The 26,795-nt window shown below is 53.6% G+C and overlaps 1 protein-coding gene across 1 annotated transcript in view; it reads left to right on the top strand.

Moving 5' to 3' along the window:
• The window catches only part of HPCAL1 (hippocalcin like 1), a 122,647-nt gene that overhangs the window by 82,869 nt on the left and 12,983 nt on the right, over window positions 1-26,795 (top strand). The window contains 1 exon segment of the mRNA XM_010379673.2: window positions 10,658-10,743. The gene's annotated coding sequence lies outside the window, so the exon portion shown is untranslated.

The raw sequence follows: 26,795 nt of genomic DNA on the forward strand, positions 1-26,795 counted from the left end.
CCTGACGTCAGTTTCGACACATGCCTTCCATCCTGCCCGGGCCACCGTGTTGATCCTCTGGGTCCATTGCTCAAGAGCCCACCATGGCTCCCTGTTGCCAAATGCAGCCTGAATTCAATATCCAAAGCCCTCCGTGAATGGGCTTGGTCCTTCCTCCCCGGCCTCTCTTGCATGGCTCCGTGCTCTGAGCTGCCTACTCACTGACTCATTCATTTACTGTTTATTCTTTTGTTGTTTCAGCACTGAGTGGGTCTGTAAAATCATTTACGTGTTTATTGAGAGTCTGCCCGGGCAGGGCAGGGGCTTTTTATTGAGAGTCTGCCAGGGCAGGGCAGGGGCTTTGATGTGGGGAGCAAGACCCCGCCCCAGGTTACAGGTAGGCCCTCCCAGGTGGCCCAGGGCTCGGGGAGTGAGGGGGCGGGGGAGGGCTGTGAGATGGCAGCGTGGGAGAGTCTCAGGATTTTTGGCATCTTTAATCTGCCCACTGGGTGAGATTGAGGCCTCAGGTGGGTGTCAGGGGCTTTGGATGCCAAACCACAAAGGTCTGCAGGCTGGGGGAGCTGCAAGAGGTTGTTGTCAGTGACGAGGGCTCGGAGGAGACCACACTGCAGATGGCCAGCTGGAGCACCGCCCCCACCCCCCGGCCAGTGCCGCTGCCTGGACCCCTTCCACCTCTCCACGGACCCACCTCAGGCCCCACCCTCCCCCTGCACTGCCTTGCATGGCATTGCTTAATTTCACTGCAATGACTCACTGGGGCTGCTTTCCTCACTCCCTTATTGCTCTTTGGGTGAGGTTTGGTCTCTGGCCTCGCTAGAAGGCAGAGCACAGTGCCCGGGGAGTGGCCAGTGGGAGAAGCAGGGCTTGCAGGCCAGGCGGGCCCGAGTGTGGTTCCTGGTGCAGTGCTGGTGGCTGTGTCGCCCGGGGCAAGTGGCTCGGAGCCCGTTTCTCATCTGCAGATGGGGGGATGGTCTGTACCTGTCCAGCACCCATGAGGAGCAGGTGGGACACGGTGTGGCCATCAAGGGCTCCTGAGGGGGACCTGTAAATGCCACATTCAGCCTTCTGCGTTAAGGACCGTAAGTCCAAAGAGTGGCCCTGTGTGAATCCACCTCCTTGTGCCAGCCTCATGGCCTCCTCAGAGAGGGCATGGAGGAGCGGTGGGATGCCCATGGTACCGTGGAGGAAGCAGTCCTGGAGGAGGGGTGACTGGCCCAGGGCCACGCGGTGGCACATTGGAGTCTGGCTTCAGCCTGCTGTGGGGCACATCCACGTGGAGAGGCGCTCGGTGTATCCCCCACCCTGTCACCCCCACAGCATTCCTGGTGCTCTGGGTACCTGCTGTTTCTGAGCCATCCAGGTGGGCATAGGGACAGCCTCACCACAGACAGTGTGGCCCCATGCTGGTAAGCAAGCGATACTGACCCTGGTTCCAAACTGTGTTCCTGTCAGTCCTTCCTCTTGCCCTTCTGGTATCATTATGAACACAACTTTAGAAAGTTTGACAGTGGTACTCAGAGAGGCTTGGGCCCCGACTCGTGTGACACTGACCAACAGCTGAAAGGTGACTTGTGGTCTGAACACCTGCAAGGGACATTTCTTCCGATGCCTGAATCTTTGCATCTCTGCCCAGCAAATGACAGCACCTGGAGTGGTAGCTGGCCATACCTGGCCCTGGGCGCATAAGTAAGACCATGCTTCTCAGGGCCTGTTTGCTCAACCGCACAATGGAAGGGTTGGGCAAGATGGATGTTTTTTTTTTTTCTTTCTTTCTTTTCTCCTTCTTTGCAGTTGACCATTTTTCTTGCCAGTGAAATCACAGGTGGAGGTCTATGTGTTTGGCAGGTGAATGGCCATGCTGGGGTGGAGGGAGGCCTGGATGCTTTTCTTCCCTGCACTTGCAGGACCCCCATGGGACCCTCGGCCTCCAGGGGACAATTGGAGGCTTCTGGCCTAGGGTTCTAAGGTCTCCTGAGTAGGTCAGAGGCTCGTTGTCTGGCTGAGAGAGAGCAGACAGTTGGCGTGTCTGAGGGCAGGAGGCTCCCCAAATAGAAAGGGCTGGATTGGGAGCAGATTTATTCTTCCCGCCTCCCTGGGGCCATCGGCATTTCCCCTATGACTGCCTCACTGTTCCTGATGTTGGCAAAGGTTTGTTTTATCTTCCTCCTTCCAGAATAGGAGGTGCCTCAGCAGCTCTGACGCTGCCTGAGAAGAAGGTCAGTGGCGCCTGGGAGCCATGGTGAGGGTGGCAGTGACTGGGCTCGGGAGGTTCCAGAATTCTGTTAGTGAGCATCGAGCTGTTTTATTTTCCTTCCTGCTTATGGAAGGTCATGAGTGAACAAACAAGTTTCAGTCTCAAGACAACACAGCATGTTTAGAGGCGACCTGTGCCCACCCCACTCCCATCGCTGGGAGGGACTAGCAGGTCTCACGGTCTCCCTTCTGCCTCTACTGCCCCCAGGTCCAGGGACGCCTACAATTTCTGTCCCTGCTGCCTGGTATTTTTGTAGCACTGTCTGGTTTTCAAAGTTCTCCTACAACAATTGTGCTTAAAATAAAATATAAACTCCATCCCCAGTTCCCAAGCCCCACTCCCCGCTGACCTCGTCTGTTACTGGGAAGCCCTGTCTTTGTCACCAGCAGCGGCTGTGAGTACCTCGTCGGTGTTTAGGAGTCCAGGTTGCTGCAGCATCTTGGTGTGTACTGTGGACCCGTTGTGTGTGTGCCCCCAAATTACCGTGCTGAGACCCTCACTCCAAGTAGGATGTTCTCACCTCCCAAATTACCTTTGGGAGGTAATTCAGTCATTAGTGCCCTTATAGGAAGAGGACACGAGCCAGACCTGCCTCTGCTGTCTACCAGGCAAGTATATAACGAGAAGGTGAGGTGGGAGGTGGGACTGGACTCCAGAGGCAGGACTCAGACACCAGACCAAATTGCAGACTAGCTAAAACAGGGCCAGGGTAGAAACAGCCTTCCCTAAGACGTGCCCACCAGTGTGCCATGTCAGTTTGCCACTGCCATGGCAATACCCGGAAGTCACTGCTCCTTTCCTTGGCAATCATCTGATGACCTGGAAATTACCACCCTTTTCCTAGAAATTTCTGCATAATCCATCCCCTAATTTGCATGTAATTAAAAGTGGAAATAAATCTGCAGTGCTGCCTCCAAGCTGCTGCTCTGGGCACACTGCCTGTGGGGTAGCCCTGCCCCGCAGGGAACAGTCCCTCTGCTGCTGCTGTCCACGGCTGCTTCAGTAAAAGTTGCTAACACCACCAGCTCACCCTTGAATTATTTCCTGGGTGAAGCCAAGAACCCTCCTGGGCTGAGCCCCATTTTGGGGCTCACCTGCCCTACATGATCAGGAGCCATCTGTATACCAAGAAGAGAGCCCTCCCCAGAATCCGACTATGCTGGCTCCTTGATCCTGGACTTCCAGCCCCCAGAACTGTAAGAGGTAAATGTCTGTCATCGAAGCCACCCAGTCTATGGTAATTTGTTAGAACGGCCTGGACGAAGACACATTATGTAAGTAAGCATTTGCGTCTGGCTTCTTCACTCATCCCTGCGGTTGTGAGATGCATCTGTTGTGTGGGGCATGAGGTTCATTCTCATTGCTTTATGGGGCTCTGTGTGACTACACTCCAGTTTCTTTGCCCATGGAATGCACATGGATGCTTGGATTGTTTCCAGGATGGGGCTGGGCAAGTTATGCAGCTCTGAGTGTTCCTGCACGTGCTTTTGGTGGACATGTGTCCCTCTTTCTGTTGGACATACGTGAAGGAGGTGAACTGCTGCTTCACGGGGCACATGTGTGGACACCTTTCGTAAATATGCCAGTGTTTCAAAGTGGTCATAGACAGTAGATTCCTTTTATTACATGACAAAAGCTCAAATGCCCTGGTGGTGGGAGTGGCAGCAGAAGCCTACAGTAAGACATTGCGCATTCTCTGGAAGTCAGGGATCCCTGCCAGCCGGTGCCCGGTGCCCCAGGAACCAGGGGTTTGGTGCTGGGCACTAGTCACGACCACTCGTGGCTCAGGTGTTTGGTGCTTTCTCCAGACCTTCACCTGTGTGAAGCTTGCAACCTGGATGGTCTCATGTGGACGTCTTGGCTTCTACCCTGTGCTCTGGGTCTGGTCTCAGACCACAGCCCACCCTGGTGGTCTCTGCAGGACATGTAGGCTTCTTTGTAACTCAGTTTCTTGAATTGAACAATGGAAGAAAATGCCTCTATGAAGAGAAGTCACTGCAAAACGTCTGTTGACAGCATTCTTGGAGCAACTGTGCTTATCACCTGGGGGCCACAGTGGAATTAGTCACCTCTGAAATAGTCATAATCCAAAACCATCCATCTTTGACTTCAGACCCCATTATAATTTTTTCTCCCTAAGGGACTTTGCTTTGTAATTATGTTGGATTTCAGAATATATTAAAATAATTTGTCATCTCTTGAGCACACATTTGCCTGCTGTGAGCAAGCAGGAGAGGCCATTTCTGATTTTCTGCAGGTCCCAGTGAGCACGTGAAGCCTGCGCCTGGGCAAGAGGTTGGATACTGGGAGGAAGAAGCTTTTCCAGCACCCTTTCCCAAAGACCAGCCAGCGAGGGAAATGGGCACCGAACCTCCCCCTGCTCCGGGACTGGGCCAAGAGGGAGGGACTGACCCCAGAAACGGCCCCGGAACCATAACCTGCTTACACTGTGACCTGTAATGCCCAGGGTGGCAGCCTGGGCTGTTTCTGGAGTTGAACTGAGAGTTCCTCCAGTGGAAACTCCTTACAGAACATGAATATTCCTGAGGGCCTGGGGTCCGGCACCACCTTCAGTGGACTGGATCACCTTCTTGAAGGCAGAGAGATCTTAAGAGCTTATGTGTGACTGCCCACCCGATGCCCAGCACTCATCTGCTTGAACCCCAGTGGGCCATGGCCTTCTCAAAGGTAGGGACCCTGTCCCTGTACCTAGCACACATGGTGGGCACTCGGCCTGGGTTTGCAGTGTCTGCTGGGGAGTTCTCCAAGGCAGTTTTATAGCTCAGCTTCAGCACCTTCCTTGGGGCCCAGTCCTGGATTTGAGGCTGCCAGGGGGGTTTGTGGTCAGCTGAGTTGGTACCTGTCCATCCCTTCGTCTCTGTAAGGGGTGATAAGCACTAAGACCTGTTATGTCCCCTGGCTTGCAAGGCCTGAAAACTCTACACTCTGTCCCCTCGCTCTTGTGACTGCTCTTTGCTCTCCTGTCTGCTGGCATAGAGGAGTAGGAGGATATTGACTTAGATTCCTTTTTATTTATTTATTTTTTTAAAAAATCAGCTTTGTGGAAATGTAATTCACATACCCTACCATTTACCCATTTAAAGTATACAATGTAAAGTATACAATTTAGTGATTTTTAGTATATTCTCATGTACGTACAACTGTCACCACAGTCAACTTCAGAGTGCTTTCATCACTCCAAAAGGAAATCTGTGCCCTTTACCGGCTAACCCCTCTTTCCCCATCCCCTCTTCCGCCAGCCCCAAGAAACTACGAATCTACTTTCTGTCTCTGTCCTGGACATTTTATATAGATGGAATCATACCACATTTGTCCTTTTGTGTCTGGCGTCTTTCATTATATTTTTGAGGTTTTGCTGTTGTTTCTTTTTTTTTTTTTTTTTCGAGACGGAGTCTCGCTCTGCCGCCCGGGCTGGAGTACAGTGGCCGGATCTCAGCTTCCGCCTCCCGGGTTCACGCCATTCTCCTGCCTCAGCCTCCCGAGTAGCTGGGACTACAGGCGCCCGCCACCTCGCCCGGCTAGTTTTTTGTATTTTTTAGTAGAGACGGAGTTTCACCGTGTTAGCCAGGATAGTCTCGATCTCCTGACCTCGTGATCCACCCGTCTCGGCCTCCCAAAGTGCTGGGATTACAGGCTTGAGCCACCGCGCCCGGCCTGTTGTTGTTTCTTAAGACATGGTCTCGATCCATCCCTTGGGCGGGAATGCAGTGGCATGACCATAGCTCACTGTAGCCTTGAACTCTTGGGCTCAAGTGATCCTTCTGCCTCAGCCTCCTGAGTAGCTGGGACTACACGCATGCACCACCATGCCTAGTTAATTTATTTAGTTAGTAGCAATGAGGTCTCACTATGTTGCCCAAGCTGGTCTCGCAGTGCTGGGCTCAAGCGATCCTCCCACCTTGGCCTCCCTTAGGGCTGGGGTTGCAGGTGTGAGCCACCACACCTGGCCAAGAATTGGTATTCCTTAACTGTGTGTAGAGTTCAGTAGTGAAGCTATTTGGCCAGGGCTTTTCTTTGTGGATAGTGTTTCCATTACTAATTCAATCTCTTCACTTGTTCTAAGTCTTTCAAATTGTCTCTTTCTTGAGACAGGTTCTGGTAGTTCATGTCTTTCTACTTGGCTTAGATTTTGCAGGCCTCTCCCTGCTCTTTCAGTCACAGTTGACGTTTATTGAGTTCTTTCTATGCAGCAAGCATTTATTGTGCATTAGCTCATTTAATCTTTACAAAAACTTGATGAGCTAGGTAGTACTATTGTCATCTCCATTTTACAAATGGGGCAATGGATGCAGGGAGAGGTGAGATAACAGGTCAAGGTCACACTGCTAGGAAATAGGAAATAGTTCAGCCAGGTTTTGATTCCAGACAGTCCAGCCATGCAGCCCTGACCTTGCCGCCTCCCGCAGCCTTTCTCCAGAGACTCAGAGAGGGGCCTAAGGCCTGACATGAACAAAGGGCTGGGGGAGGTAGGGTCGGAAGGACCCCAGGAAAAGTGTGTGCGTAAAGGGCTCTGACTCCTAGTTGGGGAGTTCGGATGTCCCCTCGGGGCTTTCGTCTTCTAACCTCCTCTCTCCCAAGCGCTCAGCCAAAGGGCAGCACAGAGCACCCTACCCTAGGGTGCGGCACCCCAGCTGGCAGGAATTTGGAGCAGTAGATCTGTGCCCAGCAGGTCTGTATGAATTACCCAGGCCTCTGCATTTTGCTTTTCTAGAGGAAGACGCCTGGCCATTTGTAAGACAATCACTAGACGGAAATCAAGAGCAACCAGACATAACTCAACATAATTATGTCTGCGTAATGACTTCTGCTACTTGATTCTGTCTCGAGCAATGACTGTAATCTCTATCTGTCACTGGGAAGCTGGTGGCCAGGGAGCCCCTGTGGCTTAGAGATAGAGCCAGGAGGAAATTTGCAATTCGAGTTAATGGAGTGTTCCCAAGCAGCCTGGGAGCCAGTGCCTTCGAGGTCTCTGGAATAGCAGACCCCCCCTCCTGCTAGGAAGCCTGGTGTCAGAGCTGGCTGGGCCTGCTCTGCGGAGTCCAACTCACCCACTTTGTTGCAGATGGGGAAATTGGAAATGGCAGAGGTCACAGGATGTGCCCAAGGCACAGGCCAACCTGGAACCACCACTTCCTCTCCACCCTCCCAGCATCCAGCATTTCCCCGTCAGCTGGCCTGGCTGTCGGTGGGGACAGAGGGAAGATGCCTCTGTGGAGCTGATCACTGAGAGTGCTGGCCAGGCAGGGCTGCCTCCAGGAGGCTGGAGACAGTGGGGACTTTGTAGCCAGATAGTGAGGGACCTCAGTGTGGTGACTGGGTGTGCTTGCTGAGTGTGCCGGCAGATTTGCGCTCACCTGCTCCAGCTGGGGGCATGCAGAGGTCCCTCCTACCCCAGGAGGGTGCTTACTCACTGCATTCCATGACCTCTTAAAAATCCCCGTTAGGCCAGGCATGGTGGCTCACACCTGTAATCCCAGTACTTAGGGAGGCCAAGGCAGGCAGATGGCTTGAGCCCAGGAATTTGAGACCAGCCTGGAAAATGTAGTAAGATTTCATCTCTACTAAAAATGAAAAAAAAAAAAAATAGATTGGGATGCACCTGTAGTCCCAGTTACTTGGGAGGCTGAGGCTGGAGGATTGTTTGAGCCTGGGAGGTCGAGGCTGCAGTGAGCTTTGATTGTGCACTCCAGCCTGGGTGACAACCCTGTCTCCCGAAAAACAAACAAATGAAAATAAAAAAAAATACCTTTTAATTAACCAGAGCAGCTGAAAAGAACAGAGCATGGGTTTGGGGATTTGTGTTTGGGGTACCCCACCCCCTACTTAGCTGAGTGTGACCTGGGCTGGTGTCCTGGAGTCTCTTTCCTTCTCCATAAACGGTTGAGAATGAGCTCTCTGCCGCGGCCGGTTGGAGGAGGATGATGAAATGAGGAACTGGTACATTCTGCTGCTGGCTCCATTACGGGGTTTCTCCTCATGGAGAGCTCTTGACCCTCTCCAGGTCTTGATTTCTCTGAGTGTCAGAGCAGAGCGCACGGAGCTGTTGGATAAATTGGCTGAGATCATCGATTTGAAAACGCCATGGGAAAATATGGAGCAAGGCGGAGAGCACAGAGGAGCTTTAGGGCAGTGAGCCCGCGCTATGTGATGCTGTAACGGTGGGTACGCATTGGTACACGTTTGTCAAAGCCCACGGAGTGGCCCACACCAAGAGTGAACCCTAACGTGAACTGTGGACCTAGGAGGTGATGATGGTCAATGCAGGTCCCTCAGTTGTAACAAATGACCCACTCTGGCAGGGGATGTGGATCGTGGAAAAGGCTGTGGCCGGGAGTGCTGCAAAGGGTATATGGGAACTTTCTGCTCAATTTTGTTGGGAAGACCTAAAAATTAAAATCTTTTATTTTATTTTATTTTTTTGAGACAACATTTCACTCTGTCACCCAAGCTGGAGTGCAGTGGATGCGATCTCGGCTCACTGCAACCTCTGCCTTCCAGGCCCAGGTGATCTTCCAACCTCAGCCTCCCATGTAGCTGGGACTACAGGCGTGCACCACCATACTCGCTAATTTTTTGTATTTTTAGTAGAGATGGCATTTCGTGATGTTGCCCAGGGTGGTCTCGAACTCCTGGAGTCAAGCAATCCACCTGCCTCAGCTTCCCAGAGTGCTGGGATTACAGGCGTGAACCATGGGGTCCAACCTAAAATCTGTCTTTAAAACACACACACACACACACACACACACACACAACTATCTTAAAAGCATAGTGACCTTGCAGTGAGAATTTCTGGTGGGAAGATGCATGACTTTGTCAGGTCTTGAATTCTAGCAGTGAGTTTACATTCCATAATTGGCCTACAAAATTCTATATTTGGGAAATGGTAGAAATTTAACTCTGAGCAAGATATGCCCTATTTCCAATCACATGTGATGCATCTTGGGAGCATTCATTTGTCAACCATTATTTATTGAGCGCCTGCTGTGTCCAGGCTCTGCATGCACAGACATGAAACGGACGATTTCCTGACCTTGTGGAGCTCACAGTCAGTGGGGTGGGTTGGTGGGAGGTGGAAGGAGGGGAGAGGTGCAGCGCCCCCATTATGTAGGAGCGAGGGGAGCCCCACTGGCATGCAGCACTGTGCTGAGGCTGGGTGTTCTAGGGTGAACAAGCCACTTGGTCTAGTGGGTGTTTGTAAAGCGGGATCATTGCTATGAGGGAGAGAACCTTGTACTAGGAGAAAGTAATTAGGGAGTGTGCGGTAGATACGGAAGAGAAATGGGCTGTCAGGTGAAGCGACTGTCGGGATTCCATCCTGGCTCTGCCCCTTAGAAGACACATGATCTTGCAGGTAATTAGCTCCTATAAGCCTCCGTTTTTCCCGGTCTCCCAGGGCTGCTGTGTGGATTACATTGGATAATGAGTACAAATGCATAGACAGCTTTTAGCAAGGAGCCTGGTTGTATGGAGCTGTCGGCCTCCACACTGGTAATACACATAGGTACCAGAGGCTGCAGGTTCATAGAGGAGGGGTCACCAATCCGTGCCTGGGGAGCAGGCAGAGAAGAGGGAGGTGGGCCCGTCCTGAGTTCACGCTACATGAAGGGTGCTTGGAACGCTTGTGCCAGAGCTGGCGGTGAGGGTTGAGGGTGGCAGTGGCTGGGCACCTGGACACTGGCAGTGCAAATTTTCCTTCTCAGTGTCTGGGTGGTTTTGTGAGCTTCTGGCTGAATGTCAGGTGACGCGTCCGGACCTTTTCCTGAGCACCTAGTGTGTGCCTTGCGCGGGGCCTAGGAGGCTTGCTGGGGGCAATATGGACCTCAAGGAGGAGGTTGGGTGATGAGGCGCCAACCCGGGTATGCCAGGCAAGAAACCAGTGGAGGCTGGAGGGATCCTGAAGAGGGCAGCAGTGGGTGCCGGGCCTGGGTGTGCATGATTCCACTGAACCCTTGTAACGGCCCTGGGTGCAGGGTACAGAGTGCTGGGTGAGGATGGAGGCTGTGCATCTGTGATGGCCCCAAGTGACAATGCTGTTGGGATTTGAATAAGTCTGTAGACCACAGAGGACCCAGCCACGCTTAGTTTCCATGCCAGTTTTGTAGTAACTGGCGACCTCACTCGAAGGGTGGCCAGCATCTCACCTTGGGGCTTCTGTCAATGCCGTGGGCTTCCCTCCCGCTGGGGTACAGTGGCCCTGAGCATGTGCCCCTGTCCACGGCGGCTGGCTGGAGGCTGGGAGCCAGGGATTTCTGTATTTAGCATGGCACTTGCAAAAGCTGTGATCCCCCAGCAGGCACCACAGAAGCAACCAGAGGGAGGGGCACGGGGTCTGGGCCAGGTCGTCACAGTCCACGTGACCTGTCTGTCGCTCTTCTCTTCCAGGGGCATGGTCTAGTGGCCCGGTCAGGACGCGGAAACACTCCCCGGAGGTTCTGACCCACTCCCTCTCGGACTCCGCCTGGTCTCTGGTAAGTCGCTCCCAGAGGCCGACTGGTCTGGGGCGGGTGAGGACTGAGGATGGAAGTGGGTGACTCCTGCTGTGCCGTGGGGTCCTGCCCATGTGTGGGGACTGGACCCAGCTCAGCAGAAAGAGCAGGGAAGACTGGGCGTGGGGGGCAGCCCACCTAGCACCCCTAAGACAGGTCAGGAAACTGCGGCTCAGAGATGCAGAGAACCACCCCCACGCCCCGAGGCCCCACAGCCATCTCGGCTCTCACCCTAAACTGGCCAGGTCTTTCTGGGCAAATCGCATGACCTTCGGTGCTTCTGTTTGGGGATTTGTGGGGGGAATGAGGGGCCCAGAACTTTGAGAAGGACGTGTGGATGAGGGCAAGGCAGGGCATTGTCATAGTGTCTGGGTGTCATGACCCTGGTCGTCCTGCCAGCTCCCAAGACAGGAAGTCCCGACCGACCGTGTCCCAGGGGTGCCCTCAGGTCTGGAGAACCCGCCAGCTGTGCTGTGGGGCTGCTCTGCCAGCGCTGAGGGTTTGGTTTTGTTTGCAAGCAACGAACCAGGTGTGCGATGCTGGAGAGTGTGTGATTCTCGCTGTGCCTCTTCACAGCCCCTTCCAATCTTGTGCATATGAAGGTTGATAAAAATGCCCTCTCCAGGGTCAATGCAAGATCAGACCTGGAGTGAAGTGTCTCCGTGGTGTCTGGTCCGGCAGAACCTGGCTGCCCACAGCTCCTCCTCTCTCTCCCTCCTCCCTGTCATGGTCTCATGACTATTATGGTGACTCTTGTCACTCAACACCCTGCCCCACCTGCTCCTGCGTACTGCGAGCATCAGTTGGGGCCATGGATGTGGCAAGGGTCGGCTGTCATAGGCTCCCAGGGGGACACCTGGGGGAGGGACATTTGGGGACAGAGCCCCATCTGGCCATGCCCAGCCCATGAGAGCCCTCATCACCAACTTGCATCTGGTGAGTTTGGCAGGGTCCTGTATAAGGATTGAAGTCCTCCAAGTCCTCATACAAAGTCGCTTTCCAAAAGTCTGGAATTTTCTTGGCCCTAGATGTGGGAGATGCTCTTTATAATTTTCATCTTCCCACTCAGAAGGAACCACCTTTGAATGCTCAGCCAGGCTAAAATTTGGACCCGAAACCTGTTAAAGCATCACTATCTTAATTTCAGTGGTCATGAGGGGGTTCTGGGCTGTGTGAGGGGTGGAGGGCAGGTGCCAGTGGCGGGTTCCATCTGTGGCACTGGTAGGTGTGAGTCCCTCAGTCGGTCAGGCCCAGGGCCCAGGGCAGAGCCCGGACATGGCTGCTTTCCCAGCTGGGTACCAATGCACTCACGTGGTGTTTCCAGGGCAAAGTGAGCTCCCCACCCTCTGCCCATCCCCTGTCCCGCCCTCAGATCTGCATCCCATGTGTGGGGTGGGTTTTCCTGCCTTCCTCTTCCTGAGGGAGGGAATTTCTCCTTCCGCCTTCTCCTTGCCAGAGTGGCTGCTAGGTTGAGAGGAGACGTCTAGGCTGGGGCCTCAGCCTCAGGGTGCCGGTTAGCCAGTGGTTAGCTGAGAAAAAAGAATTTTTTTCAGAAGAAAATAGATACAACTGCATGCGAAGTGGCCACTTCCACCCATTCATTCTCCATCCACCAGCCTTACTGGAGCTGGAAAGTGGGGGAACATCTGGGTCCATGCTACCTGGATGTCACCTGCATACAAGTGTCCTGGCCCGAGGCCACTGTCAGCACAGGTGCACAGGGGAGGCACCTGGCCCGGCAGGTCGTGTTGAGGCTGATACCTGGGTCAAGAAGCTGGAGCAGGCGAAGGGCTCAGAAGGGGGTGGAGGAGGTGGTCCCAGGTGTCCATGCCCATCCCCGGACCCCTGGGGCATTTCAGTGCACTGCACAGCAAATAATATCTCTGTACCACCACCACCACGAGCTGAGGGACTCTGGGGTCAGAAGGCACTTTCCAGCACATTCACACCGTTGGCCGTGGATGTTGTGGGTCAGGTGATGGGCAGTGGAAGGGCCTTCCGCTTTTCTCCGCCCCTAGTCCTTGGTCGTGTACAGCAGACCGCTCCCTGGGCAGTGGAGAAGCAGCACCTGCATACTAAGGCTCGAGTCTCAGCCTCCCCTACCAGCCTCCCTCTCCACGTCCCCAGACACTCACGCGTACCTTCCGTTGAGGTGGGTTCATGGAGCATGTACCCTGTGCCAGACAAGCTTCCAGGCTCTGGGCTTCTGATGGAGAATGGGCCAGAGTAAACCTGGCCCCAAGAACTTTGAGCTCCACTCAAAGGGAGACAGACAGTGAACTCAATGAAACAGAAATGAGAGAAAGGATCACGCTGGAAAGGGGATAAAGAACGAGTGTTGATTTTGGATAGAGTGCTTGGGGAAGGCCTTCCTTTGATGGGAACTGACTGAAGGCCTGCAGGAGGCCAGGGATGGGCATGCTTCTAGCTAAGGAGCAGCTGGTGCAAAGGGCCTGTGGCAGATGTACACCCGTGGCAAGGAGGGGGTGAGCAGGCGGCTCAGCCAGGTCGTGGTGGGTCACACCTGAGGGGCAGGACGCTGGCAACCCCGACCACTGAGGAAGACAGGAGTGAGCAGCATCTCAGCGCAGCCAGAGTCCCACCATATGGCAGCCCTCTGTGTCCCTTCATCCTCCTCCCAGGATGAAGAGTTCACTGTTGCTCATAGTGATTTGTGTAGCCAACAGTTCTTCTGGAAGAAGTTAGATGAACAGGGCCATGGAGATTTGGGGCCAGAAGAGCAGAACCCCAGGCTTGCCTCCCCTCCGGTGCTGGCCAGGCTGTAGATCCCAGGCGGGCGTCTCAGAGAGCCATCTGAGCGGCCTTTCTGGAAGTGCCCTCCTAGGCGGACACTGGTCATGAGGCAAGGCAGCGGGGAAGGGATAGTCCTCCTGTGTTGTACGTTGAGGGTTATATTTAGGGTGACTTGGGATGACTTGGCAGTATCACTTCCTGTGGTCGTCCCCTCCAGCCCTCAGCCACGGAGAGCAGATCCTCTCTGACAAGCATTGTGGGCAGACATGTGCCTGCACACACAGACACACACACACAGACACACAGACACACACATTGTGGGCAGGCACAACTTAGCGTTCTCATCTGCCCTGGAATCAGTGGAGGGCTGGGGACATTGTCCTGGCCCTTCGGCAGGACCACCAGGTGCCTAGCAGGGGAATCCTGGCCGTCAGCGTCCCCAGAGCATTTGCTCCGTGTTGGGCTCTGTGTGAGGGGCTGCATCCAGATCCCACAGGAGCAAGACCAGCCTAGGCTCCCCATCTGGTTGGGAGATGCCAGGCGGAGGTGGAAGGAAGGGCGGCTGACCTGCCCGCTAGTCTGCTCAGCCACATAGGCAGCCAGAGCCAAGGCTGCACAAGGACGCTCCCCTGACCTTGCTGCCTGTTAGCCCCGGGTCTCCAGGCCAGGTCCGAGCCAGCCAGCTCCTCCCCACCCGTGTCACTGGCCTCTCTAGGTGGAGTCCACAGTGATCTTTTCTCCCCTTCCCGAGGCATCCAGCACCACCCCAGGCACAGGGCCTGGTGTTTCTGGGACAGCCCAGATTACACATTTTCTCTCAGTTACCCCCTAGAATATTCTTGGACTTCTCAGACCCCATGTGCAAATTTCTAGCTTAGAAGTAATCGCTGGGGTCATAGACGATGTTTAGCAAATATCTGTTCTTTTGGATGTTCCTCGGCCCCCAGAGGGTCTCTGGGAAACTGGCTCTTTTGCTGAGACTAGAGACTATCTGGGTTAGAATGTGTCTGATGGGGCTCTCAGAGGATGCACAGACAGTGCCCCGGGGGCTGAAGATCCACTGTTCCGAGGCCGGATCTGCAGAGGATTTGGAGGTTGTCTGGAAGGAGCGCCTAGATCAGCCGGACCTTCTCTCTCCCTCCCTCTTTGACTTCCTTCCTGCCTCTTGTCAAACAATTACTGTGTACTTCCTGTGTTCCAGGCGCTGTGCTGATAATTGGTTATGGGATTATTCCTAGCCACACCCTGAGTAAATGGAACCCAGCTCTCTGTCCTTGGGAAAAGGGTCAGGAGAGAACTGGGACCCAGCCGGAAAGCTGGAGGCTTGAGGCTGCTGGTCCATGTTGGAATGCTGCCTCCCTCTGCCATCCAGCACCCAAGCCCAGCGCCAGGCTCAGAGTAGGAACTGAACCTTTGTTGTTGTTGTTGTTGTTGTTGTTGTCGTCGTCGTTTGAGACAGTCGCGCTCTGTCACACAGGCTGGAGTGCACTGGCGCAATCTCGGTTCACTGCAACCTTCCGCCTCCAGGGTTCAAGCGATTCTCTGCCTCAGCCTCCCGAGTAGCTGGGATTACAGGCGTCCATGACCACACCTGGCTAATTTTTGTATTTTGAGTAGAGACAGGGTTTCACCATCTTGGCCAGGCTGGTCTTGAACTCCTGACCTCAGGTGATCCGTCCACCTCTGCACCCCCAAAGTGCTGGGATTACAGGTATGAGCCACTGCGCCCAGCCAGGAACTGAACCTTGGTAGGAGAAGAAAAGAAGGAGTTCCTGTCTTGCCTTCCCGACCAGACTGGAAGCGCTCTGAGGGCGTTTTACCCTTCGGTGTCTCCCCAGTGCTTAGCACTGTGGCCTGAATCTAAGAGGTGTTCCGTGAGTGCGTGTTGATTACCCTTTGTCTGTATGGGTGAGTGCATTGCCACAACTCTCCCTGCAGAATCTGTGGCCTCTGGTGCTGTGATTTAAAGACTAAAGACAGCAAAGAGTGGCTTTTATGAGCTGCCCCCACTCCTGATTATAAACACAGTGTCTATGAGTCAGATGCCTGGGTGATCATGGATAAGTCACTTGCCAACAGTTAACTCCAGACTGTAGCTGCTGGGGCCACCGAGGGCAGCTGGAACAATACCATTCCTGTGCCTAGTGTTTCAGCCGGGCTGATGCCCTTTTATTAAGAATGACTTACTGTTTTTATTGCTTCCCAGAGATATTAAACATGAATCAAATAATACATGTGACGATTCACTGGAGGTTCCCTTCCAAATTTAAAAGAGAATTAAAGAAAAAGTTTTTGACGGGTGTGCTGGTGTGGACACCAGGCAGGCACCTGGGAGCCCTCCCACCTTGAGCTCAGCTGTGGGCAGCAAGGCAGAGGGTGGACCTTGCCCTGCAGACAGAGCCATGCAGACTGCACAAAACCCCAGGGAGGACACGTGTCTCACAAACACCTCTTCAGTCTAACATTTACAATGGTATTTCTTACAAATGGTTTCCACCCGAGATACATTACAATGTGGCCAAACCCCATTCATTTGGGACACATGAATTCAACATTTGGAAATAGTTCCTTTGGGGCTCATGAACTGAGAGTTTAGTCATTTCTCAAGCAGGGACCTGGCAGAAATGTAGCTTTTTACCATCTACTAAGACAGGAGTGAGGCAGCTGGGTCTGCTGAACAAGGTCCAGGGAGAGGGACACCAGTCCTGGCTCAGTGAGCAGCTCCTCAGGTGCTCTGGAAGCCTCCTCTGGGGATGGACTCAAAGAAGTTTTGTATTTATGTATTTGTTTTTCTTTATGTTTAAATTTTTTTCTCGAGGATAGTTTTTAGAGCTAGCTCATACCTCAGGGGCCACACTGTCCAACCGCATATTGGCCCCTGATGAGGAAAGAGAGCCGTCAGGGTGTGTGACTTAGCCGCCACCACCCACGCCTCCAGCTCCATTCTGCAGTTGAAAATGATGCCCTCATAACAAAGAGTTATTTGTGTGTGTGTGTGACGGAGTCTTGCTCTGTCACCCAGGCTGGAGTGCAGTGGCGTGATCTTGTCTCGCTGCAACCTCCGCCTCCCGGGTTCAAGTGAGTCTCCTGCCTCAGCCTCCCGAGTAGCTAGGATTACAGGTGCCCACCATCATGCCCAGCTAATTTTTGTATTTTTAGTAGCGACAGAATTTCACCATGTTGGCCAGGCTGGTCTTGAACTCCTGACCTCAGGTGATCCGCACACCTTAGCCTCCCAAAGTGCTGGGATTACAGTCGTGAGCCACTGAGTCTGGCCAACAAAGAGTTCTTATCCGTTCATTACAAACATCCACTCTTTCCAGTCCTTACCTGATCAAGAATTCAGAGGCAATTTTTCAGGTATTTTTTTGATTCGGACTTTACAAATTTGAACTACCATTCAAGTAATTGGTCTGAACTCCTAGGTTTTGATGGTATTTTTCTCTTCCTTCTCCTGGCTGCCTCTCCTCCCCACACTCTGCATTTGTTAATCTACCCATTTGTTCCATATTCTGTTTGTTCTTTATTGCTATATACACTGCTCCATAATGTTCTCTATCATTTGTCCATTTGTTACCCATGAAGGTACATGGAGAAGTACCAGCCCAGAGCTTTGTAGCAGGGACAACTAACTTGCTGGTGGTTGTCTCCCCAAAAGTTTGGACCTGCGAGTCATTGACACCTACATACTTTGAAAGCACTCCAGGATGAAGTCTGGGACTGGAACGAGCTCCCACCTCAGCCAGACTCTGGCTCCTCCCCAGCTATGTCCCCCCGAGCCCTTCTCCAGCCATGCCCTTTTGCCTCCCAGCACACTGTGGATTCCTCCTGGAATGCCCCTCACCCTGTCTTTGCTGGGTGAGTGTTTTCCCAGCCCCGCAGAGCTTACGCATCAGCCCCAGTGCTCTGGGTAAGTCTGGGACTATCTCCTACATTGTCTGCCAAATCCTGCAGAAAGCCTGGCCTGTGCTGGTCAGCAGGATGCTGCGTTCCCTGTGAAACAGACCCAAAGCAGTCAGCAGCCACAGACCTCCCCGGAGATGACAGAAGGGACCTCATGCCCTGAGGTAGCCCCCGCCTCACTCCCACGCCCAGCAGGCGCTGAGCAGCCCCCAGATCCTGGGCCCCTTTGCTGTCCCAGGGCTGGGCCGTTCTTGCATCTTGGACCGAGTGGGCTCTGCCCTGCTGTGGCATGCCGGGCTTCTTCTCTCCTTTTTCTTTATTTTCTCTTTGAAGAACAGGAGTTGAAATTTCGCTCACCCTGCCCCAGCTGGATGTGTCTGGGCCACTATGATCCCAGGCTCTCTGCCCGCCTGGGCCTCAGGACCAGGTTTTCATACCGCTGCTTGGGGTATGCCGAGCGAGAAGGGCCTGCCAGGCAGTGCAGAGATTCCACCGAGCCCAGGCCGCAGCCTCTGCCTCCCGCCAGGCTGTGCTCAGTGTCAGGAATCGGCTCCCAAGGTTGTTGTCTTTCTTGTAAAGCTGCGCCGATACCCCAGGCATCTGACTGGTGCTTTCGAACTCCTTTTTATAGATTCCATTTCCCTTTATCCTCACAACTACTCAGTAGAACCTGCAGGCAGGGACCCTTATTCCCATTTTACAGTCGAGGGAAATGAGGCCCAGAGAAGTTGAGACAGCCAGGACCATATGGCTGGAGACAAGGCAGGCTGGGCAGAGCCCCCAGCGGGGCCCCTGGGTCTGCGGGCTGCTTCCAGCAGCACTCCTCATATACATACCCCCATCCTGGCTGCAGGCCCCCAAAGCTGGCATTCTGGTGCCATTTTACAGAGGAGCAAACAGGCTGGGTCTGGAGCGTTGACACCAGCAACTCTAGCCCAGCCTTGTCTGACTCCAGGACATGGCTCCGGGACCCTGGAAGAGCTGCCTGTCCCTCCATGGCCCCTCCAGGGTGTGCTGAGTGCTGGCTGCCGGCAGGGCAGGCTGAGGCACTTGACAGCAGACTTGGCCCTGTAGTCTCAGTTTTGCTTCTGCTAGGGTGAGACATGGTTCCCTGGGGAAGGGCTGTTGCTCGCCTCCTGGCCCGGAACATCAGGGTGGAATTTGCAGATGGGATTCTGCCATCTGACGCATGGATCTTCCCACCCAGGCATGGGTCAGTGCTTGAGTCATTCTGCAGCTGGCACAAAGAGCCAGGAAGAATGTGCTCCAAGATGCCTGGGGGCTGGCATGCCAAATCACCAGGCGTCATCAGCACAGCCAAGCCAGGGTGGGGGCCTCGGGCAGGGAGCAGCGCCCCGCCAGCTCTGGCTGACTGCACGAAGGGTCACATCTAGAGGGACTGACGAAGGAGCGTCTAAAGCCTCAGGATCTCCAGCCTGCTGTGCCCTCCTATTTTCTCCCACAGAGCAGTTAGCTTGCGGTATGCGCCAAGTCCCTGCCAATGGGAAGTTGGGCGATTCCCATGGTCGTTTCAACTTTTGAGCTTTTATTGTGTGATTGAACAGTAATAGAATTATTCTCAGTGTTCTACGGAGCGTTGCCGGGTAGTGGGGAGGTGGGCACGCTGAGCCTCTACTGTTTCTCCCCTTCACCCCTCCTTGTTGTCATCAACGTGCGTTCTCCTACAGTCATGCTCCGCACTAATTCCTTCAGTCGTTCCTTCCAGCATTACTGAAACTGGAAGAGTCCTTTGTGGCGTGTGGGGACTCCTCGTCCTGTGGGGCTTGAGTGCCAGAGGACTCAGTGCTCACTGCCCCTATGTCCTGGCACACACTGTTTCCTTTGTCTGTCCCACCTGGAGAACTCCTGGAACCTTTAAGCCCTGGCTCAGCCCTCAGCTCTGTCCCATCCCAGCTGACCTCTGTGCCCTGCGCCTGAGCTCCTGGGCCCATGTTAAGTCTATTAACGCCCATCACTGCTGTTTCATGGGCGTGTGGGGGGGGAGTCACTTCAAGGAGCCCCAGGAAGGGTCTCTGTGTCTCATCCATCCATGTGTGCCTACACCCAGCATGGAACGGGACTCGGGAACCACTGAGGTGTGGGTGAGGGAACCAGTTCAGAGACCCCATTCCCACTGCATCCTGGTGTTTCTGGGGTCTGTCACTGAAAGCCCCAAATTCGCCTTCAAAGCAAGATGCTGGGTGGGGGCAGAGGAAGTCCCAGGCTCTGTGGCCAGTACTCCACACCCAGATTCCCACCGGGCTCTCTCCAGCTTGGCCCTGGCACGGCTCTGCTCCCCGCCTGGCGTCCGGCACCCTCCACCGCTGTAGAAACATGGAACTGTCACAGGGACAGACGTGGGTCGGGGGTTGCTTTCAGAAAGTCTGTGGCCTCATTTTGGTCTTGCCTTTGAGCTTCCTTTTCCTGCTGAGTTAGGGTTCTGGATGGAATGGGAGCATTCTCTTGGGCGTTTCCCTTTTCCTGTCTCTCCGTGCTCTTCCCAGAGGCTCATGTATGTCTGCTTCACTCACCTCCCTTTCTCTGCTGCGAAGGCAGCTCAAAGAGCTCCTCCCCAAAGACTCAAGCTGGAGTGATGTTGGCTCTGTGATGATGCCACACGGGTCCAGGGAATGATCTTGCTGGAGAGTAATAGGAAGTCCCCCATCCTGTCCCCCACTCCACTGGCTGAGGACCATAGAACTGGGATGTGTTCACCTGGGAAGGAGTTTGGCACCAGTTTGATGAATGGAACCCCCAAGTCTGGCATGCCCCCAAAGCTCTACTCTGCTGCAGCTGTTTCCATGCCAGAAAACGGAGATTTCCAGAACACCAAGTCTGAATGTGCCATCTGGAGCTTCAAATCTGAGCAGAGCACTTGACCATCCTAACCGCTGACCTTCCTCCAGCCATTCCTAAAACTGGAAGAGTCACAGAATGTTAGAGCAAGAGGGATCCTAGAAAAAGAACCCTCACTCATTCCTTTGTTCATTTGCTCAGGCACTATGCTCGGCCCTTGGAATACACAACCATTCATTCAAACATATTGACTGAATTGTGTGCCAAGCCCTGTTTTGGGCCCTGTGGGGGTACAGTGGTGAACAAAAGGAGGCAGACAGTCAAGAGATTTTGTAAATATAGTACCAGGTGGCAGGAAATGCTGGGAAAGGGGTCAGGGTGAGGGACCAGAGGGTGAGGGTGGATGCTCTTTGGGGTGGGACCTTGGAGGAGGTTTCCCCATGAATGTTGAGCAAGGTCATGAACTTGGAGGGAGCAAGCCTGGCAGACACTGAGGGGAAAGAAGAGCAGACAGGTGGAGGGAACTGCAGGTGCGAAGGCCCTGAGGCTGGAACATGCTGAGCAGCTTCTCCAACTGGGACAAATGAAGTATTCTCCTTCCTCCAGGAGCTCCCAGTCTAATGAAGGAAAAAGACAAGTGATGTGTCTAAAGCTGAGTTCATACTAGAAAAATGCTGTTGGAATTCAAAGGGAAAAGCAGTTGTAGGGACTGGGAAAGGCATGCCTGAGGAGTGGCCTTTGTGTTGGGCTTTGGTGAATGAGTAGGGGTTGGCTGGGTGGCTGAGGCGAGCGTGCCACATGGGTGAACTCATATCTGCAGAAGCACAAGGAGTGCAGGGACAGCCACCCACACATTCCTCTTCCTGTCACAGTAGCAGTTTCTGCAAGGGAAAGTACATCTCTTGGGGATTCCCTTTTCATTTCTCCAGCTCTTCCTTCTCACCAGCTTAATTTAGGGCATTTCAGCCTTGAGAGGGTGGAAAAGGAGGGATGGGTGGAGGGAGGGGATTTCTATGCCCTGCTGGCTCTCTCTCTCTCTCTTCTTGTATGTTATGTTTTTCTTGTAAGGCTTTGAGGAATTGTGAGGAGTTTAAGAGGCTGGGGATGGGTAAGAAGTCAGGAAGGTTTCAGTTGGATTTCTCAACAAGTCATTGGCCTGGAGCCCATCCAGTGGGCAAAACACCGTGATGCAACAGCTTTCAGGAAGGCCTCCAGAAACGAGCTGTAGGTCAGTGGGTTGGGTTTGGGTGCAGGCACACCCTGGAACTGTCACTCTAGAAGTGTTACTAACCTCCTCTTTCCCCAGATCTGACTCAGCAGGGTTGGCTGTTCCAGCTCCAAAGAGAAGGAGGGACCTCTTCCTTCTGCAGCCCCTCCCCACCAGCCTCATTCCTTAGCTAGGGTCAGACCTGGGGTCCTCATTGCAGCTGGCCTCTGGCAGCGTTCTCAGGCTAGCCCTCTTTGCTGAAAAGAGAACCGTGTGGGACTCACAGGTAATTGTGAAATACAAACACCATGATCTTTCATTCAAGGGCACTAACGAGTGAATAAATAAAGGATACCACAGGATGCTAATGAGCTTGAAGAGTCCCTGTTTGGTGGCCCCAGATCCAGGGTCCCTGGTATCACCCAGTGAATGCTACTTCTACCCAGCACTGCCCATGGGAAATATAGTAGGAGACATATACCTATGTGATTGTAACTTTTTCTATAGCCGCACTGAAAAGTAAAAAAGATGAAATTTAAAACTTGTTTGATTTAACCCATTAGATCCCAAATGGTATCATTTACCATTTCACATGTAATCAAGAAAGAAAAAGGATTAATGAGATATTTTATGTTATTTTTTTCCACATGAAGTCGTCAAAATCCAGCGTGTATTTTACACTAAGGGCACATATATGAGTTCAGACTGGCGACCGTTTATGTGCTCATTAGCCACGTGTGGCTGGTGGTGACCGTAGTGGACAAAGCCGTAGCTTGTAGGTGGAGACGCCGAGGCACCTGAGATGGGCGGGATCTCAGCTCAGACCCTGGGAGCCTGTTCAACAGCGCCCTCTAGTGTCGGCCCAGCCACACTTCAGCCTGGATGGTCCCAGATGCATCGGCTCCTCAGTGCACCTGGGTCCTGGCAGGCAGCACAGCCTCCCCGCAATCACCCAGGAGCAGAACTGGCCCCTCGTTGGAGAACTACCGGGAAGCTAAGGCTGCAGGCAACTTGACTCACTTGCTTATTTGGAGGAAAGAAGGACACAGGCCCGAGTTGCTTTGAAAAATGCAGTCAGCCCTAGGAGAGGGACTTAGCTGCAGGAGCTATGTGGGTCCGGCGGTCACTGAGAGATAGAACTGGGTTGGGTGCTAGATAAGAAAGAGCACAAACCTGCTTGTCTTCCACCGGCCCCTTCTGCCTTCCACCTTCCTGTTCCACCCCAGGCAGAATAAGCTCTCATCTCAAATGGGCTGAGCCCTCTGATTTCTTGAAATTCACAACGAACGCCTCTCCAGTCTCTTCCTGAGACTGCTTTTTTTTTTCTTTTTTAAGACAGAGTCTTGCTTTGTCGCCCAGGCTGGAGTGCAGTGGCACGATCTCGGCTCACTGCAACCTCCACCTTCCAGGTTCAAGCAATTCTCCTGCCTCAGCCTCCCGAGTAGCTGGGACTACCAGGTGCATGCCACCACGCCCAGCTAATTTTTTATATTTTTAGTAGAGACAGGGTTTCACCATGTTGCTCAGGCTGGTCTTGAACTCCTGAGCTCTGGCAATCCACTGTCTTGGCCTCCTGAAGTGCTGGGATGACCAGTGTGAGCCACGGCACCCAGGCCAGCCTGGGTCTTTCATAAGCATTTGGTGTTCCCCACCTCTCTGATTGCCTTCCCTCAAAGCATCTCAGGGTCTGGTTGGCCTGGCAAGCTTCGGAGATCTGACTGATGAAAGCATCTCGGAGCGATGGGATGAGATGCCAACCAATGCCGTCAGCCGGCACTGAGGTGGGAGTAACAGGACAGTCAAGCCATTGGTTCCCAGGAGTCTCACTGAGCAGCTGCTAGAATTATGCCACTAAACAGGCTTAATTTACAGGCAGTACCGACTCTGGGTTAACTATTTCTCACAGGGCTCCCCAGCTACATGTTTACATTTCTTTCCTTGTTCCTCTTCCTCTTCTTCTTCTTCTTTTTTTTTTTTTTTTACAATTTAGCAGATTAAGAACAATAACAGGGTAACTGAGAACCAGAGAGGTGGCTCTAAGTGATGCATTAACTCCCTCTTCCGTGTTTCCATCACCGTGAATTAAAACATCATCTCTGATGCCCTCAGACAACTGTTACTAGTTTGATCCGAGCGCTGCTTGAATATGAATCTTTTTAAGCCAAGCAGGAGATGGCTCTGCTCTCAAGTACACTGCCCTCCCCTGGGTCCCCCATTCCTTACCCCACCATCCTCCTTGGAGATGAAAGTAAGACTTCCTGAGAAATAAAGGCTGGGTTTGCCTAATTACTGGAGCCAGGTGGCCGTTTCTGCTGGGAAACGTGAGTGGTGGCTTTCTGTCTCTGCAGAAAGGCTAGATTTTTCTCAGTCGTCTTACCAAACAGCCAAGCACCAATAAGGTTGGCTCCTTTGCTTAATGAATGACAGAGGGGTCACAGCGGCATGCAGCACTCTCCCGCCCCCCGCTTCTCGTGAGGCAGCCTGCGTCGGGCCCGACAGCCTCCGGGAGAGAGCTAAAATGAGGTCCTTCAGATTACATGTTTCATCTGGGCCCTTGTTAATAAGCACACGCTGGCCATCCCAGTGAGTGACTGGGAGCGTGTGTGCGGCCGTCACCTTCATTTGGCATTCAGGGGCTCCATTTACCAGTTCCATAAAAGTTCCAGTGGGGAGGCCAGCTTGCGAAGCTGTCCTGGCGAGCAAGTCTAAAGGTGAGGAGAGCGCTGGACACCAGCCGGCAGCACCCTGGGCAGCCTCTGCGGCTGCTTGTGGTCTTGGCACAGTCTTGGCACGGAAAGGGCCCAGGGGAGGTTACAGGACAACGGGAAGGAGGTGGGCTCTCCACTCAGACCTCCTGGGTCCACAGCCCACCACTCCACCAAAGCCTCGGTCCCTTGTCCCTAAGGTGGAGCTGGGAGTGACCTAGCCAGGAGTGACCCCACTTTCCCAGCTCCTAGAATCTTCGCTGCGTCCTCCCCTGGATGTGGCCTACGGGGACCGGGCCTGCATTGCTCTAGGCAAGCCGCCGAGTGCCCCGGGAATGAGTGACTCGTCTGGAGCCCCACTTTATTCACTTTTTATGCCCCATCCTGGGCACACCTACACCATAACTCAAGCCCCTCAGGGAGCTGGTGACTGGGGACCAACGTCGCAGTGCTCAGCCCAGGATTCAGCACTCAGAGGGCCCGACAGCCTGGAATACACCAAGCACCCAGCCGGGCACCAGGCCCCAAAGACAGGCTGAAGTTTCCACTTCCCTGGAGAAAGATCCTCCAGTCCTCTGCTGGGGGCTGATGCCGGCTGGCTACCCGCTTGCTCAGGGCGGGGAGGTAGACTGGAGAGGGCGGACTTCCCTCAACTCACTCATCTTCTGTGGGTTCCTCAACAGCCTTCCTCTGGGCCTGTTGTTCTCCTGTCCAGCGTCTTCCCAGAGAAGACTCCTCCCCCGCCACGCCTGGGAGATGGGGCTGGGGTAGGGGTGGTTACCTGACTGCTGAGTCGCAGGACAGGGCTCTGTGTTGGTCAGGGGTGGCTAATTGCTGTAAGAAGCAAGTGCCAATCTCTGCTTGGCCCGATGAAGTGGTGTTTCCTGATGTGTGGCAGTGGGATGTCACCACAGGAGACGAAGGCTCTATTCCACGCAGTCACGCAAGGACTTAAGTTTCTTCTTTTTAGTGGGTCTTTCGTCTCACAGCCTTTCTCAGCCAGATTCCAGGAGGGAATCAAGGACTCACAGCGAAGGCATCATGGCGTGCAGGGAATAACTTTCCTCCTGCACACCTGGAACGAAACCAGTTATGCACCGTCTTTAGGTGCATGACTGGTTGGGGAAATGGGCACGCCAGTCATTGACTGTGGGCTGTGGTTCAGATGAGAAAGTCTGGTTGAGAAATGCTTTAGGGTCTGTGCCCTCTGGGGCCTCCAAGTCCTCCCCTGGATATTCTGCTTCCAGGTGCCCAGCAAGAAAGGGCAGGAAAGGGTGCGTGGAGCAAGGGCTGCCCTGAGAGTTATGGAGGCCCAGGCCAGAAGTGTGGTCATCACTCTGTCCACATCCCATTGGCCAGAGTGTAGTCACATGGTGCCACCTGGCTGCAAGGGAGGCTGGGAAATGTAGTCCAGCTGTGTGCCCTGGAAGAAAAGGCAACAGGGTAAGAGGAGCACATGGTCTTGGCACAGGCTGTATTCTTGCACATTCCTTCAGACTGTGCCTCCCACACCTCCTGAGGCACTGGGGACCCCCTATCCCTGACCCTTCTGGAATGTTGGGGCCCTAGTTGCCCTGTTTCTCTTCCCTGGCCCCCCTCCCTGCTCAGCTGTTTGCCATCTTCCCTGCCCACTTCCTGCTGATGTGTGTTGGGGCTTGGGGCATAGATACCGCCTCGTGGATGTGATCAAGGTCATAGGCACAGCCTTTCTTTTCTTTTTCTTGTTCTCCTTGTTGGGGTGGGGATTTTTTCAAAAGGAAGGGGCAACGGTATTGTACTATTTTGGGGTCCCTACACTCTTCTGCCTCCACATTCTTCTGTTGTGTTGATGCTGCTAGACCTAGGAACTTAGGATGAGCAGGTCTTGGCATCAGACTTTGTTTGTGTCAGCAGAATCCTTTCTTTGAAAGAGAACGGATGCAGAAACAGATCAGAGGGTTGCTGCTCCGGTCAGTGCTGGGCCCGGAGGCCCAGAGTCCTTCCTCCTCCCCTGCCCATCCTGTGGACCCCCAAAGCCTTAGGAAGGTCCCTGGGGCTCCTGGGACACAGCTCAGAGGTTCCTGACTGGTGTCACTCCTCTCTGTGAGGCTTGAATTCTCTCCCTTGCATTCCGAAAGTGGGTCACACTGGGATACCAGCTTTGTCCAAACCTCCCTGCCTCTGAAGTTAGCCAAACCTTAAAGCAGGTGCTTGTGCATGTGTGTATACACAGCAACTGCAACCACAGCAAGAGTGTCCATTCACCCAACACAGACACCCACCCTGTGCCAGGCCCAGCTGGGTCACCTGGGAGAGGGCGAAGGGTAGGAAGCACTTCCAGAGGAGGTGCTGAGTGAGGCAGGAGGCCGCAGGCGCACACGTCTGCCCTCTGGCACATGCAGGAAGGTGCTGGGAATGCAGGGAGCTTCTCGCCAGCAGACCATGATGCATTCCGCCTGTTATCTTCTAGCAGTGTGCTCACTGGGTTTGGCACTGCCCCTAATCTGGTACCTCCCTTTCTATACACATCTGTGATTTCAGGCAGATAAGTGTTATGAGTTTGGTATTCCAATGGGATCGGTAAGAACAGAAATCACAGATCCATTCTGGGATAAATTGCTCCCTTCATTCTGAGCAGTGATTTGATTTTCATTGAGGTGAGTGGATTCTTAAGGCAGTGATCCTTAGCT

The sequence above is a fragment of the Rhinopithecus roxellana genome, chromosome 17 (assembly GCF_007565055.1).
Source record: "Rhinopithecus roxellana isolate Shanxi Qingling chromosome 17, ASM756505v1, whole genome shotgun sequence".
Lineage (NCBI taxonomy): Eukaryota > Metazoa > Chordata > Mammalia > Primates > Cercopithecidae > Rhinopithecus > Rhinopithecus roxellana.